Here is a 9,846-nt window from a genome sequence, read left to right as displayed (position 1 = left end):
CATATAATGTAGGGAAAACATGATAAATTTAAAATGTATCCTGATTTGAAAATATCATGTTTTATAAAGAGATAATCTCAAATATTTCCTATTATTTAAAATACCATGTTTTATTGCAATATTTCAAGTGACAAAACAACATTTGAATTAATTTTCTATTAGTTATGTCTAGTTATAGGTTTTGCAAATATTTTTAGTTTTTTTAGATGTTGATATTTTCCATGATTTTCTTGGCAATAGTCAGTTTTTCCAAAATACCATGAGATTTTCCCAAGAATGAGATTTGTCACATTGGCTTGGAATGCAGCCGTTGTCACCTCGGGTGGAGAGCATATGGATTACGTTGTTAAGGTAAAACGCCATCAGAAGACGTGACACCTGTCCTATATGGTTCTCGGCGTATCTGTGGATCCCACAACACAGAACAGGTTGGTCTCTCCAAATGTGAGTTCCAGCCTGATCCACCCCACCCCCATTGTCATCAGTTACAGGTAGTAAAGATCCAAATCCAGTTTGGATTTGACATACAAGATCAGGAATTGTTGGATTTGTGTCCGGAACCAGGTAAGCAGATATGGTCAGATCTGGGTTAGAATTAGGTCTAACCTTCCACAACTTAAAAGGAAACAATTGCATCTATCTGTTTTCATGATATCTGGTATTGCAGGTACCTAAAGCAGATCCAGATCCATGATTCTAAAATAAGATTTGGGGTATGTTACAGATCTTAAATCTGACCTGACCCAGCTCACCATAGTGAGATACAGTATTGACTCGAGCATGATCGGACCCATGTGTGACCTACTTGCTTTCCTCGGTGTGATTTTTGGCTGTGTATCCAACCGATCCTTTTTAAATAAGGGATTTACATATTTCTGGGTTTGATTAGCTGATCAGATCAGGTTTGATTGCAAGTTTTTATGTCCAAGCATGATCTGAATCCATTGTAAATATATATTAGATTAAGAAAAATAGGTTAAACAACTAACTAGATCTGGGTGTGGTATGGGTTTTCTTCTTCCATATCTGAATCCAACTCTAAATCCAATTAGTATGCCTACATACAAACTGAGTTCTTTAAATGGGACAGCAGATCAGATTATATTGTATATAACCGGTTACTGGGTTATATTCAATCCCCACACACATCTCACTTGAGAACCGTGCATCTCACTTGGGAACCATCAGAGTGGGGCCCATACTGATGGTTATATACAATGCTACCAAGAAATAGGTTATATCCAGTATGACATGATCTACTATCCTCGAAATGAAACAAGTTGCTTGCAAAGCAGCTTGAGGCTTGACCAGGCTAGGTTTGCTTCACGAATTCGGGTGTTCGCCGGATTCATGAAAGATACGAATTTGCCGGAAAAAACTTGGCTTTGGCTCGGAAAATTGTTTGAAGGTTTGATACGCCACAAGTGCATAAATGATAGCTGAACTCATTGTTAACTAAGGCCACAATCTTGGTGTGAAATGTGTTTGGGATCTTTCTGCAGTTGGTTTACAACTGTCACGGGCTGAAAGCGAAGGCCCTCGCGACTCTCCCCGATGCTCCCGAACACCAAAGGCTGGCCTCTTGAGTGTGCCGTGAATGCACACAAGTAGTCACTCGATGGGTGTGCGGGCACAATAACACAAGCACAAGAACATACAATCAGATGAAGAGAAAGAAGGCAAAAAGCAAGAATAAAAGAAGGCAAGAATGCAAAATCTTCTTATAGTAAAAGTTAACATGTACAAAGGGTTCTATATCACTTAGTACACAGGGATCTTACGGAAAAGTCTATTACAACACTTATAAAGGGCAAAGAGGTATTATATCAAATAAAACAAAGTAAAAAACTTGGTGATCTAGAACACGCTCTCTCACCTAAGTTGGCGCCGTCCTCAGCATCAATCAGGCATAGTACTACTCCACGAGCTAGTGATGCTTCCTCATATTGGATACTTTCCCCCAAGTCTTCTATAGTTCTTTCCACTGCACTAAATACTTATTCACTTCATCAATGTAGTTGTTGGAGTGGTATCACTTCTGGTTTTTTGCTCATTATGTTGGTTGTTGAAGGTATATGTTGTGGGATGAGATCATATTGAGGTATGCTTCACTATGGATCCTTGTCTTCATGAAATGACTTCAGGTTGTTCACATAAAATATTAGATGCACCTGCAAATTTGCTAGTAAGTACAACTTGTATGTCAAGTTTTCAATGCACCTTGTGATGGTGAAGGGGCTGCCCTATTTGTGAATGAGGCCTTGGTGGTGTCTCCAAAAAACAGTTGTATGTTCGGAGAAGAGATTCACAAACACCTTATCTCTAATGTGAAACTCTGTTGGGCAACGCTTGTCATCCATCCATTTTTTTATGCGCTTTACTGCATTGTTTAGATATGCCTTTGCCAAATTCGCCTAGTCTTACTAGTTCTTGATAAACTAATATTTATAAGGCATTTTTTCACGTCCTCGAGTAGCAAGAGAGTGGAGTCTATGGTTGTTGTCCAGTGGTGTGGAGCAAATCATCTTCCAACCAGAACCTTAAGGTTTTTCCTTCATTTACTAAAGTGACAAGTTGTTGAGCCATGAGATCATTCTTCAAACTTGTTTGAGAAGATCACTCATTGGTTGGCTAGTACTGCATTCTCATTTGTGCAACACTGCAAGTTTCGCCTTTCGACTCACTGCATCAACAACGATGTTGGTCCTTATTGGCTTGTACTTAAGGACCATATAAAATTCTGCTAGAAACTCCTATCAGTGGGCTTGTCTCAAGCTCAGCTTCTTCTAGGTTTAGAAGTAACTTATCACAACATTATCAATTGTTAGTTTGCACAATGAATTGTGCCCTCCAAGAGATAATGCCTCCACATACGAAGACAATGCACGATAGCCAATATCTTACGCTCATGCACTATGTAACATAGCTCGACATCATTCAACTTTCAACTTTCAAAAGTAATGGGATGTCCTTCTTGTAGTAACACCCCTTCAATCGCAAAGTTAGACACATTAGTCTGCACTTCGAATGACTTCTGACAATCAGGCAACTTTTGCATATGTTCTTTCGTCAAGGTACGATTTCAGCTTCTCGAATGCCTCTTGACAAACATCATTCCAAAACCATGGTTTGTCTTTCTTCAGCAGATCAGTGAGCGTGGTGGCGATTAGTGAATATCCTTAAATAAATAGGCAATAGTAATTGGTGAGCCCCAAAAAATAATGCAACTCAAAAACCTTAGCTGACAACTCCCACTCTTGAATGATTTTGACCTTCTGGTGATCCAACTTTAATATGCCTCCTCCCATGACATAGCCAATGAAGTGTACCTCATTTTGGCCAAACAGATACTTCTCCTGCTTGGCGTACAACTCATTATTCTTCATAGTTTAAAACACAATCTAAAGGTGTTGAGCATGCTCTTCCATCGAGTTGTTACACACAACTATGTTGTTCAAGTAAATCATGATGAACTTGTCAAAGAATGGGTAAAATATCTTGTTTATTAGGGTAGAAAAGGTTATAGAAGTGTTCTTTAAGCCTAATGAAATCATAAGGATCTCAAATGCCCCATAGTATGTCACGCAAGTAGTCTTGACTTTATCTCCTTCAATATTTCTTACCTTCCAATAACCTAATCTCAAGTATAACTTTGAGAAGATTCAAGCCTGTACAAGTTTATCAAATAAGTCTGTGATCAAAAGAAGTAAATACTTGTTCTTCACTATCAATTTGTTTGATACTTAATAGTTAACACATAAAGTGCTTCAACCCATTATGCTTTACTTGAAACAACACATGCACTGCAAATGGTGCTTTGGATGGTCGAATAAACCCAGCTTCAAGCATGTTATCCAGTTGCTTCCATAGTTCCACTAGCTCAACAGTAACCATGCGGTAAGGTACCATTGTGTGTGGTCATGCACCCGACCCCAACTCAATCTAATGATCTACCTCATTCTATAGAGGTAGCTTATTAGGCAATTTGATGGAAATCACATCACTGAACTCTGTCAATACATACACTAAGGCCCCTGGAATATTAGGAATATCTCCTAATTCTTTCACTTCTAAGATAGTCACAAAAAGTCTTGTCACCTTTCTTAAATTGAAGCACGAATATCAAACCCCACAAAGCTTCTACAATGACATGCCCTTCTTTGAACGACATTTCCAACTCTGGGCTCACAGTTATCTGCATTCTCTTGATCGCGATTCCTATTGGGACACTTATTCACTCTGTGATCACCGTGACAGTGATAACGGTCACAATAAAGATAGTTTCACCCTTTGCAACTGTTATTCTAGTGTCGATTGTTGTTCTGTTCATCCTGCCAACCACGATTCTGTTGGTTATCACCCTGTCAACTTTCATTGTTAGCATTATCCCATTGATGATTCCTTATGTTATCCCTCATGCTGTTGTTGTTGTTAGGGTCATTTCTGAATGATCTGCCTTAAAATGTCATGTTGTGTCTATCAATTTTAGTGAATCGCTCGGTAGCCACAAGTATCGAAGCAAGATTCAGAGGGTCTTGCAGACTAAGCTTCGTAACAACCCACCCTTATTGTCCATGCATGAAGTGATACTTATAATATTCATCAATCATATCCTCGATGTCTAACATCAACAAGGTAAAAGCCTTGACACAATCATTAATTGATTTGGTTTGCATCAATGACATCAACTTGTTACAATCCATTATTTCCTCATTCCTTGGCAAGAAGTGGTTGCACAATTCTTGCTTCAGATCATCCTACAAATCAATCACAATGAGACCACACCCAACATTACCTAGGCGGCATCTCCACTACAGCATCACATCATCTGCTATTACACCCATTAGATTTTTCAATGTCAAAGGCTAGGAAGAATGACTAGAAGGTAGGTCCAAATTTGTAATGGACAAAAATTGCATTTTGAGTCTGACATACTCAAGAGGATTGAACCTACAGTTTTTGGGTTATGGGACCTATGGATCACGTGTCTAGGGTACTGAACCCTGACATGGTTGGGAAGAAGTCCGTAGTTACAACTAAGGCGAAACAATGAGAAACATTGTCAAACGACTAATCCAGTAGGTGTAGTTTGAGCTCGATAAGCGGTTTGGCTGAGGTTTTTGGTCTAGAACTGATAGGACCAAGTTCAAGGGTTTTATGATGACCTAGGGACGTGTGTAAATGTCTGATATATGTTCTAGGGCTTAGGAATATCATGTTGGGTCACAAAAGAGGCTGGTGAGGTCAAACGGGCCAACTACACATTTTCCTAAATCAGTAAGGTGCAATTTTTGTCTTTTGACTCTAGACTTATCTAAGGTTGAGAATAGTAACCCATAAAAAAGGTATCACAGGCCAATCCTCTGTTTGTACATTTGTGCTTTGCAGATGAGTACCTGAGCTAATTGCGCTATGCTTAGTGCTAAGCATCACATGGGCTAAAAATGTCATGCAAAAAAAAAGAAAAAGAAAAATGCAAAGGAAAAAGCATGCAAATCGGGTAAATACTCATGGTAAGTGATGCAGGTACATCACAGGTTATTTAATTTCTTGGATGCAACACTTTTCTGTTTACATACTCACTTAGTTGTGGATATCTGAGACTGCTTTGATGGAGTTCGAAGATCATGCTAAGATGATTTGAATGTATGAAAATAGAAGTGCTCTTATTTTTGGAGTTTGGATTTCATGCTAGTCATGGTAGTAGTTAGCGGGATATTGGAGTGTGTTTGCTGCAAGTACATGTTTGACATTGTTTTGATATGAATGGTTTGAATGTATTGCAATGTTTGATGTGATTGTATCCACGTTTGCATGAAGTTATTTTCAATTTGATTATGCCTTTCATGTGAAATTGTATCATAAAAACATGTTTCAAATGAATGTATTGTGTTGATGACTGTAATTTCATCATTCTAAATATCCTTGTGATGAGTGTAAATATGATGTGATGGTTTTGCACATAAAAATATTAAGTTATCAACGTTTGCATCATAGTTCTTGTGATTGAATGACATTATATATATATATATATATATATATATATATATATATATATATATATATATCAAATCATTACATCCACCATAAATGCATGATAAATTAGATATTTTCTTTATCATAGCATTTTTATGATTCTCTTTTAACTGGTTAGGATAATATCTGTAACATCATAGGACAAAATGGCTGCAAACCGTGAATGAATGTACCGTAGAATAGTTGACAATGAGGTATCACTTGAATATATGGATGGTATTGACAACTTTATTAAATTTGCAACGACAAGTGCTAATACAGTGGATCCCACTGGTCGGATCAGGTGCCCCTGCATGATGTGTAAGAACAATCGATTTGTAAAACCTCATGGTGTTAGACATCACCTATACAGAAAGGGTTTTGTGAGTTATTATCAGAATTGGACGCTTCATGGTGAAGAATTTTGGAATAGTTTTAACGCACGAGTGGATGTGGTGCATAATAATTCATATGTGGATTTGATATTTGATGTCGTAGGACCAGAACTGGGTTATGCTATGGGTCCTAGTGATGTACCAACTTGGGTAGAGGAAGAAACAACAAATGATGCAACTAGTAGATTTTATGACTTACTTAGAGATGCTGATGAGCCACTTTGAAATGGTTGCGAGAGTCACACTATCTGTCTGCAATTCTTCAACTACTGAATTTAAAGTTCGAGTATAATTTGAGTCAATCGTGTTTTGATCGTCTGTGTTCTATTGTGAAGAGTATGTTACCCAAAGATAAGAAATTACCACAAAATTTCTATCGTGCGAAAGTTATGGTCAACACTCTAGGTATGGGGTATCAAAAGATAGATGCTTATCTGAATCACTGCATATTATATTTTAAATATTAAGAAAATAGCAGATCATGTCTGTCATGTGGGCATCCTCGGTTCAAGCCAAAGACAAAAGGCAATGGTAGCACGAGGTCAAAAGAAGTGTCATACAAGTCGCTCTGCTACTTCTCTCTCACCCCTAGATTATAACAATTGTATATGTCTTTGAGGACAGCTAAACACATGAGATGACATGTAAATAATGTTTGACATGATGAAGACAAGATCGCACATCCTGTTGACGTAGAAACTTAGAAGCACTTTGATCATACTCATCAAACCTTCGCAATGGAAGTGAGAAATGTTAGGCTCGATTTATGTACAGATGAATTTAATTCATTTGGGGGTAGATCAACTCCATACTTGTGTTGGCCAGTATTTGTCACCTTATACAACCTTCCTCCAAGCTTGTGCAATGTTACAATGGGTACATCATAAATGGTTATTGATTCCATACAAAAGACTATGGTGTAAACACGTCAACAATAAATAGTGGCATTTGTGTCAAGGGTAGCAGCTACGGTGAAAATGAACACGACTACTACAGTGTTATAAAAGAAATAATGAAGTTGACTTACTTAGGCATAAATAACAGGGTAACTTTATTCAAGTGTCATTAGTTTGATCCAACAATAACAAGAGTCGACAAAGCCTCAGGTATTGTGGAGGTGAATCATAAATCAAGGTTTGGAACATATGAACCATTCATATTAGCCTCGTAAGCTCAACAAGTTTACTATACTTCATATCCAAATACAAGAAAGTCAGATAGAAATGAATGGTGGGCAATTTGCAAGATGAAGTCTAAACTATACCTCGAGTATAATCAGTTACAGAAAGATAAGATTATTGAAGAGGGTGATTATTATCAATCAGATGATATGAATGACTTCTCTTATGGTCACAATGTCATACATGGTATGCATGTCACATCTCCATTGTCCGATGGCACATGTATAGAAGAATGTGATCCAAATGATATACCAAGTGGATGGGCGCCCAAAGAAGAAGAAGACGAAGAGGACGAAGAGGAGGAGGAGGAAGAAGAAGAATATGAAAGTCAAACAAGTGATGAAGAAGCATACTCGCGCTAATGAAATACATCTTGTAATACATATCACATCACTTTCTCATATGCTCTTATGTTTGTATTTGGAGACTATGCTATTCGTGGTTGTAGTTAGCGGGATATTAGAGTGTGTTTGCTGCAGGTATATGTTTGACATTGTTTTGATATGAATGATTTGAATGTATTGCAATGTTTGATGTGACTGTATGCATGCTTGCATGAAGTTATTTTTTATTTGATTATGTATCCATGAAGATATAGAGTTGTATAACAGATCCAAATAAAATTTTTATTTGTTAAAAAATGGTTCGTGGAGGTCACAGTGGTCGAGCACCCAGTGGTAGCCAGTCTAAGCCTTCATCTTCATGGGCTGCTTCGATAGGTATATCATTTAACTAATTCTATACTTGATTAGTTTAAATGTGTATTATGTGAATTTCTAACTCATTTTTCTATAGATGATGTTTCTCCTGCACATGACCCACCTACACCAGCAATTCATACATGTCACGAGACAACGCCGAATGCAGGGTCTTCTCAGTCTGACACACGATGACTCATTCAAATAGTGTATATTGATAGTCGACCGTAAGTATTTCATTTTTACTTATCCAATACTTATCTTATAAATAGTGTATATCAATAGTCGATTGTTAATGTGTATCAATTTATGTGCAGCGCGAGGTTTGAGCCATAAGAAGTAATACGAGAAATTAGGCAGTCACTAGTTCAACATCTTCCAAGACCGGTCGCTCAATAAAAAGAATACCCGAAGGAGGTGTTGGACAGATTGTGATCCTAATTCATGGTATACAACCGTTTATCATAGCTAATGTGTTTTATATTTAATTTTTTGTTATAGTCATGTATACTAACTTTCTGAAATTATTTGTAGGCTTCGACTCACTTCACGACTCAGAAGGAGGAGCATAACGCGATGCGGGTGTGGCAAAAGTTGACTGTCAGTCGAACTGGTGACATGCTGCACAATATGAAGACTGCAGCAATAAAAGCATCTGGTGGGATAGATGATCCACTGCAGTAGAAGGGCCATGACCCTCCTACTATAAGATCAGATTATTGGGATGTTATATGCGACAAGTGGACGGGCCATGCATTTTGAAACCGCTTAGCAAAGGCTACACAAAATCGAGCGAAGATGCCCATCTACACATAGGTGGATCTAGGACTTTTGGCAGCCACCTGAAGAAAATGGTAATTCATCAATATATATATATATATATATATATATATATATATATATATATATATATATATATATATATATATATATATATATATATATATATAGTCAAATTTATAAGTGTTATTGCATACTTTTTAATTGATTTTTTTAACATTTAACTTCGCATGAAGCAGAAAAGGAGGCATTGTGTCTTACAAGGATGTGTTTGTTGAAACACATAAACGTAAGAGCACAGGAGAGTTTGTATCAGAGAAGGCGAGAACGACAATGGTACGTATTTATTATATTAATAAATATTGTAATAGATAAGTTACCATGAACATTGTAATTCTTAATTATTAATCCATACTGTAATCATTACTTTGTAGGAGTCATACGAGCATCAGATGATAGAGCGATATGGCAATGACTCCACTCAGCATCCGCCTTTTGATCCTGCAGCATGGGTGACTGCAACCGGTGAACCAAAAAAGGGTCGTGTGTTCGGGTTTGGAAGTAATATGAATACTACACCAGTTGTTGCCTCCTTTAGCCAGGGCTCTCAGAGTTCTCCCACCAACATCAACTCTCAGCGTTCGATTGACCATGCTAATTCTTTGGATGGTATCTGCCAGCTTGTTAAGGATACAGTGTGTGACTATTTACATGAAGCCATTTCTGACGTTGTCTGTAATGAGTTGTGCAACTTTTTTTGGGACAGGAACTTCGTCT

Source organism: Nuphar pumila, chromosome 10 (assembly GCF_984573655.1).
Source record: "Nuphar pumila chromosome 10, dmNupPumi1.hap1.1, whole genome shotgun sequence".
Lineage (NCBI taxonomy): Eukaryota > Viridiplantae > Streptophyta > Magnoliopsida > Nymphaeales > Nymphaeaceae > Nuphar > Nuphar pumila.
The sequence above is the reverse complement of the archived record's forward strand: the minus strand, read 5'-3'. Positions refer to the sequence as shown.